The 14,703-nt window shown below is 44.0% G+C and overlaps 1 protein-coding gene across 2 annotated transcripts in view; it reads right to left on the bottom strand.

The window, feature by feature from the left end:
* The window catches only part of CAPNS1 (calpain small subunit 1), a 64,859-nt gene extending 52,725 nt beyond the window's left edge, over nucleotides 1-12,134 (bottom strand). The window contains exon 1 of one of the 2 annotated variants that reach the window (XM_073598796.1): nucleotides 11,977-12,134. The gene's annotated coding sequence lies outside the window, so the exon portion shown is untranslated. The remainder of the gene's footprint in view (nucleotides 1-11,976) is intronic. The other variant, XM_073598797.1, reaches the window with a different exon arrangement.
* Between the last annotated feature and the right edge of the window lie 2,569 nt (nucleotides 12,135-14,703).

The following is a 14,703-nucleotide window of genomic DNA, read 5'->3' as shown; positions in this document are numbered from 1 at the left end:
GATAAAGCACATGTTTAAGTGGTAATGCATTATGGTCTCTCCATTCTTCCTCATGAAGAACGTTACTCCACAGAACTTAAAGGTGTAAAGGTACGCGTTTTTTTCACCTTAGTGCATCCTATGCATTAGGGTGAAAAAACACCTAGCAGTCACCGGCCCACCAGCCCCCGCCCCCATTTTACTTACCTGAACCCCTTCATTCAGTCGGCGGGGACGTGCTGGCTCTTTCTCCACAGGCTCCTGGCTCCCGATTGGATAATTGATTGCAGCGCAGCCATTGGCTCCCGCTGCTGTCAATCAAATCCAATGACAAAGGGCCAGGGCCAAGTCCGGCATTCTGTGTCTATAGACGCAAAGGCTGTACTCGGGAGCGCACCAGCAAGGTAACCCCCTCGGGGAAGCGCTTCTCCGAGGGGATTATCAGATGTGGGGAGGAGCCACGAGAGGCGCCGGGGACCCCAGAAGAGCAGGTTCAGGGCTACTCTGTGCAAAATGAGCTGCACAGTGGAGGTATGACTATTTATTTTATTTTTTTTTTTAAATAACAAAACATAATTACCCTTACAAATCACTTTAATTGGGGCCATTACTGATATTGCTGTGGGGCATTCAATATTCAGGGCCACTGCTACTGTGCTTGAGGCTAGAGAGCAGAGGATCTGATGGCTTCCGATTGCAAAATTAGCCAGGTATTGACCTTTTACATTTTGGGGTCTATTCTTCCGGTAAGCAGGTAAAAACAGTATGCGATAATGGAGCACTGGATCTGAATCATGGATCGCTGGCACTTGTAGTTCACTTATTATATGGACTACTCACACCACATTTAATCACATGCCGCCCGCAGTACATTTAACTGCAAGCGGAAGCCACAAGCCAGGCACCACAACATACCCGTACGTTGCAGTGTACTTCCTGATTTTCCGTTGCATGTGTCCCTTGCTGACCTGTGCGGTGATTGGAGACAGGATGAGTTTGGCAGCAGGTTACAGCCAATCATTTAGGCTATTTACCAGCTGATCAGCTGTGGCCAATCACAGCACATATCTCTGTTTGTAAACCCATGCTCTGGCTGGATTTCTCCCTGCCATTCAGAAATTAAAGCAAGGAGAGAAAACTTGGCCACATCAGCCAGTACTGGCAGCACACAAACACCAAGCTGTTAGGCACACAGTTAGCCCCTTGATTGCCCTCCTGATGAGCCCTGTCATCCAGCCAGTGCCATTAGTACAGTATTATCACCATTTACTGTATTAGTGTCACTAGCGACATCCATTTCAGTTAGTGCCAGATTGCTCACCACACTGTCACAATCACATTGTAAGTGGCTGATCACCGCCATTACTAGTATAATGTCTGTACGCACCAGTATCTTAATCACGATCAGAACTATACTAGTGTCCTTAACAGTATAGTGTCCCCAAAAACGCAATGTTAGCAGGATCAGCCCCCCACTTGCAACATGTAGCAGAATACATTTTGGCCTAAATTATGAAGAAATGTTATTTTTATGTTTTATAACAAAGTAGAAAGCAATTTTTGGTCTTTTTTTTTTGTTTACATAATAAAAAATAAAAAACCCAGTGGTGATCAAATATCACCAAATAAAAAAAAAAAAAAAAAAAAAAAAAGCTCTATTTACGTGATAAAAAAATATAAAATTTCATTTGTGTACAGTGTTGCATAACTGAGCAATTGCAAATTACAGTAGCACAGTGCTTAACAGCAAAAAAAAAATGCTCTGGTCATGAAGGGGTGGGGGGGTCAAGTGATTAATTTACATTTTTCATCACCACATTTGTGTCTGAGCACTTGTATCACTGAATGCTTTTAATGGGAAAGGGAAGGTATCGGATCAGGTACAAATAAATAAAATAATAGGTCAACATCCCAAAATAGGCTGAAAAGACAAAGAAGAACCCCCTAAAAGGACTTTAGGCCATGTAGATAAGTAAAGTAATAGGACAATAATTGAATGTTTAATACAAAAATATAAAATCACAATATAAAATCTTATTGAGGATTGCATATAAAAACAGAAAAAGCCACTGATGAATTTATGCAGCTACAATATGCATATGATGTACAATATGTAACTTAAAGTTCCAAAGACTAAATGCAACATAGTCATCCAACGCGTTTCAGAAATATATGCATTCCTTCTTCAGGGATGTATTTCAGGAGAACAGTATTACTTCCATAAATAAACATAAATGATAGAAGTACATTGTCATAACAGAACATTCAGTTAGTATAACAATATATATTGCACTTACACATTATCTAGACATGCATATATTTATATAAGTAACTCTGTTCTACTAAAAAAACACCCCTGAAGAAGGAATGAATATATTTCTGAAACATGTCTTGTGATCCTGTTGCATTTAATCATTAGAACTTTAAGTTACATATTGTAAATCATATGCATATTGTAGCTGCATCAATTCATTCATCAGCAGCTTCTTCTGTTTTTATATGCAATCCTCAATAAAATTTGTATAGTGATTTTATATTGTTGTTAGTAAACATTCAATTATTGTTTTATTACTTTACTCATCTACATGGCCTAAAAAGTCCCGTTAGGGGGTTTTCTCTTTGTCTATATCACTGAATGGTGTCACTATATTTGTTCTACATTGTTCTGATATAATTTAAATAGACAGCGCATCCATTTTTTTATTGAAGTTGTATTTGTGTTTTATCCTGACACTTGTTAGTGTGCGGCATCCCTTAATTTTCACATTTTGAATATAATATTCCACTGATTTGTGGTAAACTAAGCGCGAGGTGGTTCATTTTTACGATACGGCCATACCTGCTCTACAAGTCTGCCAGGAATGCAGAGGTGTGAGCACTCCCTGCTACATACATCATACACCCTCCCACCCCCTGTCAGTAACCATCCCCCAACAACTCCCACACATCGATCGCTGGAACTGGTCTGTCTCCACCTGCAAAATCACATTTCTGTCTAATTATACAGGTAAAGAAGGCATAAAGGACAAGTAAACATAAGAGACATGCATCCGTGACAACTTTGTGACATTTACAAAGTTTGCCCAAACAACTCATTTAGAGAAATAGGTTTGATTCTAGAGTCACATGCAGGACTAGTGCGATGTAGGGGTGATGAGCACAGTAATGAGCGGTTCCCAACATCCCTTTCCCCAGGACAGGTAGCCACATCCACAAAAGGTAGAGGGAATGTACTACGGCAGATCTTCATAAGATGGACAACTTCCCACCAGCGATCATTACCTATCTAAAGATGGTGCCACAGATGCTTTTAGTGGCATATCTGATGACTAGAGTGTAAGCTGTGAAAGATATTCTGTATTCCTATATGTCAGCTACAATGTGTAGCTGACATATCGGAGAGAATTTCTCACAATTATGAAGAATGGGCCAAGACACTGCATGCTGAAATTCTCCATAAAATCCACCAACCAGCATGCTTACAGATGACAACAAAATCTCTCCAGCAAAAACTAATTTTTACAGTGGGGAAATTATTTGATCTCCTGCAGATTTTGTAAGTTTGCCCACTTACAAAGAAATCAAGGGTCTAGAATTTTTATCATAGGCATATTTTAAATGATAGACACAGAATATCAAGGAAAAAAATGTAAAAAATAAATAAATAAACCACCACATGATACTAACTGAGTGAATGATGAGTAAAATAAGTATTTGATCCCATACTACCAACCAACAATAGTTTTGGCTCTCAGACTGGCTATAGTATGTGCTCATGTGGTACGCAGACTAGTCCTGTCAATTTAAGAAGGTGCTCCTAACGACAACTCGTTATGTGTATATAAAAAAAAAAAAAAAAAAAAAAAAAAAAAAAAAAAAAAAAAAAAGACACCTGTCCACAGAATCTCTTCCATTCAAACCTCTCCATCATGTGCTGAAGACCAAAGAGCTGTCAGGTTTTCAGGGGCAAGATTGTAGATCTGCACAAGCCTGAAACGGGCTACAAGACCATCAGCAAGAAGACAACTGTTGTAGCGATTATTTGCAAAAATGGAAGAAATACAAAATAACCATCAATCGCCCTTGGTCTGGAGCTCCATGCAAGATTTCGCCTCATGGGGTAAGGATGATCATGAGAAAAGTGAGGGATCAGCCCAGAACCACACGGGAGGAGCTTGTGAATAATCTCAATGCAGTTGTACAGGCCCGTCTGAAGTTTGCCAATGAACATCTAAATCAGAAGGTAGGCAATCTCGGCCCTCCAGTTATTTTGAAACTACAAGTCCCATGAGACATTGCAAGACCCCGACAATCACAGGCATGACTCCTAGAGGCAGACGCATGATGGGATTTGTAGTTCCACTACAGCTGAAGGGCTAAGGTTGCCTACACCTGATCTAAATCATTCAGAGAAGAATCAGGAGAAAGTGCTGTGGTCAGAAGAGACTAATATTGAGCTCTGTGGCATTAACTAAACTCGTGTTTGGAGGAAGAAAAATGCTGACTGTGACCCTAAGAACACCAACCCTACAGTCAAAGATGGAGGTGGAAACATTATGCTTTGGGGCCGTTTCTCGTCTAAAATGTACAGACCGACTTTGCCACATTGAGGGGCCAATGGACGAGGCCATGTATTGTAAAATCTTGGAGAAGAACCTTCTTCGCTCAGCCAGAACACTGAAGAGGAATTGTGGATGGGTCTTCCAGCATGACAATGACCCAAAACATACCGCCAAGGCAACAAAGGAGTGGCTCAAGAAGCAGCGCGTTAAGGTCATGGCATGGCCTAGCCAGTCTCCAGACCTTATTCCTATAGAAAATGTATGGAGGGAGCTGAAACTTTGAGTTGTCAAGTGACAGCCAAGAAATCTTAAAGTAGAAGTCCACCCTAACACTAAAAACTCTAAATCAACAGGCATCCATGATCTAAGACTAACCGATCTAACCCTATAAAGAAGAAATTGCTATACATACCTTTTTTGAAAGCTCCTGTCTCCAGTGGCAGAAGCTCTGTAGATAAGATAGCCGACAACGGTTGGGAAGTTAATGGGAAGTGACGTCACCCAGAGAGGGACTATGGGGCTTTTGTTGTCGGCTGCCTCCTCTGCACCTGCCTCCACAGCAAAGCTGCCGACAGCTTAGCACGGGACCAGAGCGACTTCAGAAAAGGTATGTATAGCGATTTCTTCTTTACAAGGCTAGATAGGTTAGTCTTAGATCATGGAGGTCTGTAGATTTAGATTTTAGTGTTAAGCCGCGTACACACGAGCGGAATGTCCGACAGAAAAAGTCTGATAGAAGCTTTTCATCGTCTATTCCGATCGTGTGTTTGTCTCATGTGCCTCATCTGACTTTTTTTTTTTTCCCCGAAAATTCTGACTGACCCAGAAATAGAACATGTTCTAAATATTTCCGACGGAGCCAATTCTTTATGGGAAAACCGCTTGTCTGTATACTGTTCGACGGACCAAAAACGATGCTTGTTCTGAAGCAAGTACGCGACGGAAGCTATTGGCTACTGGCTATTGAACTTCCTTTTTTCTAGTCCTGTCGTACGTCACCGCGTTCTGGGCGGTTGGACTTTGGTTTGACAGTGTGTAGGCAAGACCGCTTGAATGGAATTCCGTCTGAGAAACCTTCGGAGTTTATTCCGACGGCAAAACCAGTCACGTGTACGTGGCATTAGGGTGGAGAAGATCTATAAAGAAGAGGAGTGGACCAAACCTGGTAGCCAACTACAAGAAATGTCTTACCTCTGCTTGCCAACAAGGGTTTCTTCACTCACTGAACTGCAACCTAATTTCTAACATTTCCTAACCAATGAAACCACAAAGCTCCTGATTCAATCCCTGGTTATCTCTCACCTCGACTACTGCAACTCCCTCCTCATTGGCTTACCTCACCTTTAAATAGATTATCCCCCCTTCAGTCCATCATGAATGTTGCTGCCAGACTCATCCACCTTACAAACTGCTCAGCGTCTGCCAATCCCTCCATTGGCTGCCACTCACCCAACAAATGAAATTCAAAAAATACTAACAAGTTACAAAGCCATCCACAACTTTGCCCACAGCTACATCACTAACCCAGTCCCAAAATCATCCTCTTTGTTCCTCCCAAAACCTCCTACTCTATAGCTCCCTCATCACCTCCTCCCATATTCGCCTCCAGTACTTCTATAGAGCCTCTCCAGGTTCTGGAGAGGCTCAAAAATTGATATCGTCTTAAAAACAAGCGTTTCAGCTGACCACCATTCAGATCACTGGTTTTCTTGCCGATTTCTAGGAAAGATGCTGGGAGGGAAACACACTGACTTCTATACGGTGATCAGTCATTTCCAGCTGCCGGTTGGAGCGGTTATACTAGTCTGGGTGTGTGTGTGCGGCAGATATCCCGAGGCAGCTCTTTCAAGGCTTATTTACTGGAATGCAGGTTGGATTTCCTATTTGCATAAAACCCACAGTAACCAATCAGCAGTGCCTGTTCTCTACACATTGAAATATACATCTAGTTTTAATGTATTAAAGTGGTTGTAAATCTCAGACAAGAAATATGAACAAAGCGTATCCCTCTAGTGTGTACTTGTCTCAATCCAATGTCATTTCTGCAAGTGGAAAATAGACTGTGCCTGCTCCCCCTATGTACTAATTACTCTTTTGGGCTATACCCTTATTTTACTATTTAAACTATAACCTAGAATGAATAAATAACACAGGAAATTTGCATTGTTAGCTTACGTGCATGCTTGTATATACCAAAATATAGTCAATAATCACATTGTGTAAAGTCACAATGATTAAAATGCATTCATAAATGAATATACACATGACATTGATTAAAGTGCAATAAAGTCCATTTTGGTGCAAAAAAAGAAGAAGGTGCTGCAGTGCTCCGTGTGTTCATTAATGTCAATACTTCCACCTACTAGAGTGGTGTAAAAATCCAAACTCACCGGATGTGTTGGACTCTTTGCCCTATAGCAGAAAGTCTTTTGAAAACGTTGCATCCCTATGACGAAACGCGTCAAGCTGATACTCTCAATTGCCACTTCCGGCCAAGAGAGAGAACGCACGCTATATGCTGCATGGACACCACATCTCCATAACAGTAGCACCAAAGTTTTTAGTGACGTTGGTTCTGTCTACAAGACAATTTTAATATTTTAATTGTAAGTTGTTTACAATAAACCCGAGGATAATACTCTATGAGAAGCTTTCTTGCTTATACATTATATACTGCACACCACCCACCCTGGGAGCTCTGGAGCCATAGCTGAAGGAATCCATCACAGAGGAGTCAGTGGAGGACATCAGAGAACATCGCATTGGGTTTGGTCCCCAGTAAAATGACCTAAAAGCACAGAAGACTTCCTGCTATATGGCAAAGGAGTCCAACACATCTGGTGAGTTTGAATTTTTACATCACTCTAGTTGTATTGACATTGGACACACAGAGCACTGCAGCACTTTTTTTTGCACTAAATAGGACTTTATTGCACTTTAAATTCATTCATGAATGCATTTTAATCATTGTCACTTTACACAATGTGATTATTAACTATATTTTGGTCTATACAAGCATGCACGTAAGCTAGCAATGCAAATTTCCTGTGTTATTTATTCATCCTAGGTTATAGATTTAAAAGTAAAACATGGGTATAGCCCAAAAGAATAATTAGTACATAGGAGGAGCAGGCGCAGTCTATTTACCACTTACATTTAATTCGCCCTTTTTCTGTCTGCTGCTTCCTTCCTCTGCTATCAGCATGAATCACTTCTGACAAGTTTTCCTGACACCAAGAGAAAAAAAGGTGTCAGGGGAGGGATCTACAGCCGATTGCCAGCCTCAGCTCTGTTGCTGTGTGAAAAGGGGGGGGGGGGATGTCCCTTCAGCTCCACCCCCTTTTTTCTGAATGCTCAGACAAGCCTTAAATATTGTGGACTTTGAACGGATGTAGAAAGGAGAAGACTGCAGATTAACAGGTAGAACTTATGAAAGAGGAATTGTTTCATCTCTCTGGATCACCTGAGGCTAGTCACTTCACTGTGAATATGGAAGGGTTTACGAGCACTTAGAACACCCCACTACCTAATCTACCCACCCCCATCCCTAAACACTTACTTGCTTCCCATCACCAACCCAGTGCTGTCCTGGCTCCAGCACTGCTCTCTTTAGCTCCTGATCTCACAGGAGACACTGAGGTCATTGGAAGCCATAGGCTCCTGCTGCTGTTCGTCAAACCCCTGTGAGAAGGAAGTTGGGTGTGGGACGTACCAACGCTGTGTGTGTCTATAGATGCACACAGCCTGACATGAAAGCAAACATGCGTATATCTATTTTTAAAGCTTTAAGTTTTTTTTTTTTTTTTATTAAGTTCACTCAACACATAGGGCATTTATGTACTCTTTGTGGTTGATCACTAATGGAGTGCCGCATAATCACTCATCACATGCCTAATCTTTATTAGAGTAATATCAGCCAGTAGGGTAGACTTGAATTCACAGCATGTGTATGTTATTCATAGAGGTGCGAATGAGTAAGCCACTGCCTCTCAGATGGAGAATTGGGAAACATTCAGTACATGTGGGCTCAATCCCGAGCTGCACTCTGTGTCCATTGACACACACAGTATGGCTCCACCCTGCCTCCGTCACTGAATTTGATTGACAGCATTAGGAGCCAATGGCTTCCACTGCTGCCTCTGAGTCGGTGAATAGACAGCTGCGGCTCTCATGCACAGCACTGAATCAAGATCGGGCTCGGGTAAGTATAAGGAGGGCTGGGGGCTCTGACAATAAAAAAGGTTTTTTTATCTTAATGCAGGGAATGCATTAAAGTGGTTGTAAACTCAGGTTTTTTTATCCGAATGCATTTTATCCATTAAGATACAAAACCTGTGTGCAGCAGCACCCCTCAGCCCCCCTAATACTTACTTGAGCCCCATCTCTCGCCAACGATGAAAAGAAAAAGGAAAATGAAGTATATGTGGCGCGTTCTGTCATGTTGTGCACCTGGTGACAGGTGATGATCCTTTAAAACTCAATCATGCGTGTGTAAATAGTGCTCATTTGACTATGCATAGGTTGTTCATACCATCTGCGCAGTCTCCACATAAACAGTGACCGTGGTAAAAAATAAAATTTGAAAATATTTGTTTAAAATAAACATGTGCATATGTAATAATAAATAAAATATTCCAAATGAGATATTATAACATAATACCAAAACCAATGTGACACTGCAATCCAATGGGTCAATATGAATCCAAAAACAAATATATAGTGCAGTTCAGATTGTCCAGAAATAAATCAATAATTCAAGTCAATAAAGTGCTCTTGTGCCAGTGAAGAAACAAAGCTTGATCTAATTCACTTTTCAATGGGTGATCACAGCATGCGTGCCTTAATCGTGCTCCTATTGTGGCTGGACTCACCAGAAATTTCTCCCCCTCCTGGGGTCTGAAACATTCACAGTATATGCCACTGTGTAGCACTCTAGGGACTGTCCCATCCTCAGTGGCTTAAAAAGGACTCCCATCATGTACCAAATGCCAAAAAAAGAGAGAGAGAGAGCCCAATCGTGTAATCATCTGACGCTCCAGATGACGTCAGTGACGAAACGCGTAGGGCGGGGTCAGCATAGGTCACTTCTGGCTACAGGCGTTAGTGTCAGCAATATATGCTTTACTGTTTTTAATTGAGTGTGAGTATCTTTCCACATTTTTTATGCAATAAATAGTTTGATACAGTATTACACTACTGGGATCTCTCTCTTTTTTGGCATTTGGTACATGACGGTACATTGGACGGGACAGTCTCTAGAGTGCTACACAGTGGCATATACTGTGAATGTTTCAGACCCCAGGAGGGGGAGAAATTTCTGGTGAGTGCAGCCACAATAGGAGCACGATTAAGGCACGTATGCTGTGGAAAGTGAATTAGATCAAGCGTTGTTTCTTCACTGGCACAAGAGCACTTTATTGACTTTAATTATTGATTTATTTCTGGAGAATTGAACTGCACTATATATTTGTTTTTGGATTAATATTGACCCATTGGATTGCAGTGTCACATTGGTTTGGTATTATGTTATAATATCTCATTTGTCACCAGGTGCACAACATAAGAGAACAGCGCCACATCTACTTTGTTTTCCTTTTCATTATATTTACTCCACCCAGTGGTAGTAAATTGGTAGAGGCAGCAGTTCTTTTAACCAATATATATTTAATCTAATTTTTTGGCTGGTACTTACTCCTTGCATGGAGTCATTCATATTCCTTCTCTCCAACGATGTCCACGAGTCCCTCGGCCGTCCGAGACTCTCCCTCCTGATTGGCTGACTTTGACAGCAGCAGGTCTCAGCCAATTAAGGAGAAAGAGGGGGCAGGGCCGTGTTACGGCTCTGTGTCTAAATGGACACAGGGAGCTGTGACTCAGGTTAGGTGCCCCCATAGTAAACTGCTTGCTGAGGGGGCACTCAACAGAAGGAGGGGCCAGGAGAGCAGAAGAGGGACCCAAGAAGAGGAGGAACAGGGCTGCTCTGTGCAAAACCAACTGCACAGGGGAGGTAAGCAGAAGGCTGGGTTCACACTACCTTTACATGCGGCTCACTGCAGGAGTCCGATGCGCCCCCGTTCACCGTTTCAGGTAAGATTTGCAGCCCAAATTTTTGGCTGAATTCGGACCTGAAATGGACCAAAAGACGCAAAGGACTCCTGCGCAATTTACACCGGAGCCGCTGTGGAGATGTGTGAACCGGCCCCATGGAGAGTTGGTTAAAATATCCTTCCACTGCACCCAGCCCAACATTTATTTTTCTAAAAATAAATAAATAACAAACAATGATCACTTTGAAGGGACACTAAACTCGGATTTAAAAAGTAAAAAAATATTTTCAAGTAGTTATTCTTAAGGAGTTGTAAACCCTTGTATTTTTTTTTAATAAAAAATAACACACATTATACCTACCTGCTCTGTGTAATGGTTTTGCACAAAGCAACCCAGATCCTCCTCTTCATCGGGTGCCCCCACGGAAAACCGCTTTCCCTGGGGGCACCCATGTGTGCTCACTCCCAAGTCCCACTGCTGTGTTCATTAACACAGACAGAGGGACTCAGCCCCGCCCCTCACAGGATTTGGCATACAGCAGCGGGGTCCAATGGCTCCTGCTGCTATCAATCTGTCCAATGAGGAAAGAGACAGTGGCTGGAGCCACTGGGCTTGTGCACGTCACTGGATCGGGTTCAGGTAAGAATAAAGGGGGGGGGGGGGTGTCTGTTTGTCGCTGCAGCACAGAAGGTTCTTTCCCCTAATGCATAGGGTACTTTAAAGTGACCATACACCATCCAATCTGATTGTACAAATCTCCTTTAGGTGCAGTGAGAGGGGACATGTCTGATTGGAGATGAATGTCGGCATTGTTCAGGCCTGTCCTCTATATTTGGGGTGTATCTATAGGAGATCATACAATCACACACGGTGTATGGTCAGCTTTACATGGCAGCTGAGCTCCAGATTCCCTGAGATGATCATCGGATTGGAAAGTTTCTTCCTTTTTACATTGTTCTCCATCCCTTGTGAAGAAAGATCCGGACACCCTGCCTGTATGTGATGTGTATGGACACCGATGAGCGCGCCCTCCACACAATACGATATTCTCATACAACCAGATAGGCGGGGGGGGGGGGGGGATCTGTCACCCTGTACACGAGGAGATGATGAGGATTGGCTCTTCCATCTCCATCTGTAATGATCACTTTGATCAGGGATTGGACAGATCTTCAGTGGATGGGGATCCAGGATTTCACAGACATCCATCACACTGTCAGTGCCGGCCATACATTGGGCGATCTCTGGCCAATCCTATCATATACAATACAACAGTCCCAACCCCCACCCCGACATCTCAGTGTGATCACTATAACACTGCCCCGGCCAATCAGAGAATGCCTCCATGCTCGGAGACCAGGCTCAGCAGGCTGGAAGCTGCACTCACCCCGGGGATGCGCTCTTCGGTTCCGGGAATCCGCTCCTCTTCGGACAAGGCGGTGGCTGCGGGACAACTGACTCATACGGGTACAGCCTCTGGGGTGTCAGCGCCGACCACTCCCCCCCAGCCCCCTCTCCACCAATCAAACTTGATAAATTGACATTTCTGTCCCCGCCCAAGGCACGAAGGAACGCCTATTAAGCTAAAGCAGCGCGACCGCTAGAGGCTAATGTTTACGAAAAGCACGTCGCCAAATTCTTCAGCGAGCGGCCATGTTTGTGGAGGGTAAAATGTATTGAGGCTAAACTTTAAGGCTTCAACAACATGGCTCCGGAGCAGCAGACACAATCATATTTTTACTACATGTATAGTAGCGTAGATAGAATGTAAAGCGGGGATACCCCTGCAGGCGCTGGGTGTGTGCTGCAGCGATGATGATGCAGAGAGTAGATAAGAATATGTGCTCTTCCTGGTATATTTACTGTTACCAACCACACCCCACTCTGCAGCACAGTCATCATCTGCAGGATTATTACCTGGAAACTGCACACAGGAGGAGAACCTGTCATCCAGGATGTAGTGTGCACATCACCGTCCACCGAATCACCATACATCCTGTCACCGTCCACCAACCTACCATACATCCTGTCACCGTCCACCAAATCACCACACATCCTGTCACCGTCCACCAAATCACCACACATCCTGTCACCGTCCACCAACCTACCATACATCCTGTCACCGTCCACCAACCTACCATACACCCTGTCACCGTCCACCAACCTACCATACACCCTGTCACCGTCCACCAACCTACCATACACCCTGTCACCGTCCACCAAATCACCATACACCCTGTCACCGTCCACCAAATCACCATACATCCTGTCACCGTCCACCAACCTACCATACATCCTGTCACCGTCCACCAAATCACCACACATCCTGTCACCGTCCACCAACCTACCATACATCCTGTCACCGTCCACCAACCTACCATACACCCTGTCACCGTCCACCAACCTACCATACACCCTGTCACCGTCCACCAACCTACCATACACCCTGTCACCGTCCACCAAATCACCATACACCCTGTCACCGTCCACCAAATCACCATACATCCTGTCACCGTCCACCAACCTACCATACATCCTGTCACCGTCCACCAAATCACCACACATCCTGTTACCGTCCACCAACCTACCATACACCCTGTCACCGTCCACCAAATCACCATACATCCTGTCACCGTCCACCGAATCACCATATATCCTGTCACTGTCCACCGAATCATCATACATCCTGTCACCGTCCACCGAATCATCATACATCCTGTCACCGTCCACCGAATCACCATACATCCTGTCACCGTCCACCAACCTACCATACATCCTGTCACCGTCCACCAAATCACCATACATCCTGTCACCGTCCACCGAATCACCATACATCCTGTCACTGTCCACCGAATCATCATACATCCTGTCACCGTCCACCGAATCACCATACATCCTGTCACCGTCCACCAACCTACCATACATCCTGTCACCGTCCACCGAATCACCATACATCCTGTCACCGTCCACCGAATCACCATACATCCTGTCACCGTCCACCGAATCATCATACATCCTGTCACCGTCCACCGAATCACCATACATCCTGTCACCGTCCACCAACCTACCATACATCCTGTCACCGTCCACCAAATCACCATACATCCTGTCACCGTCCACCAAATCACCATACATTCTGTCACCGTCCACCAAATCACCATACATTCTGTCACCGTCCACCAAATCACCACAAAGCCTGTCACCGTCCACCAAATCACCACAAAGCCTGTCACCGTCCACCAAATCACCACACATCCTGTCGCCGTCCATCAAATCACCACACATCCTGTCGCCGTCCATCAAATCACCACACAGCCTGTCGCCGTCCACCAAATCACCACACAGCCTGTCGCCATCCACCAACTTACCACACAGCCTGTTGCCGTCCACCAAATCACCACACAGCCTGTCGCCGTCCATCAAATCATCACACAGCCTGTCGCCGTCCATCAAATCACCACACAGCCTGTCGCCGTCCATCAAATCACCACACAGCCTGTCGCCGTCCGCCAACTTACCACACATCCTGTCGCCATCCATCAAATCACCACACAGCCCGTCGCCGTCCATCAAATCACCACACAGCCTGTCGCCGTCCATCAAATCACCACACAGCCCGTCGCCGTCCATCAAATCACCACACAGCCCGTCGCCGTCCATCAAATCACCACACAGCCTGTCGCCGTCCATCAAATCACCACACAGCCTGTCGCCGTCCACCAACTTACCATACATCCTGTCACCGTCCACCAACATACCATACATCCTGTCACCGTCCATCAAATCACCATACATCTTGTCACCGTCCACCAAATCACCATACATCTTGTCACCGTCCACCAAATCATCATACATCTTGTCACCGTCCACCAAATCACCACACATCCTGGTGCTGTTTTGAAAATTACTTATAACCTTTAAACATTATATATTTTTTTAGCAGAGACCCTAGGGAATAAAATGGCGATTGTTGCAATTTTTATGTCACACGGTATTTGCACAGCGGTTTCTAAAAACATTTTTTTTGGAAAAAATACACTTAAATAAAAGTGTGAAATATGAAAGATGATTTTACGCCGAGTAAATAGATACCTAGCATGTCACTCTTTAAAAT

Source organism: Aquarana catesbeiana, linkage group LG09, assembly GCF_042186555.1.
Source record: "Aquarana catesbeiana isolate 2022-GZ linkage group LG09, ASM4218655v1, whole genome shotgun sequence".
Taxonomy (NCBI): domain Eukaryota; kingdom Metazoa; phylum Chordata; class Amphibia; order Anura; family Ranidae; genus Aquarana; species Aquarana catesbeiana.
The sequence above is the reverse complement of the archived record's forward strand: the minus strand, read 5'-3'. Positions and strand labels throughout refer to the sequence as shown.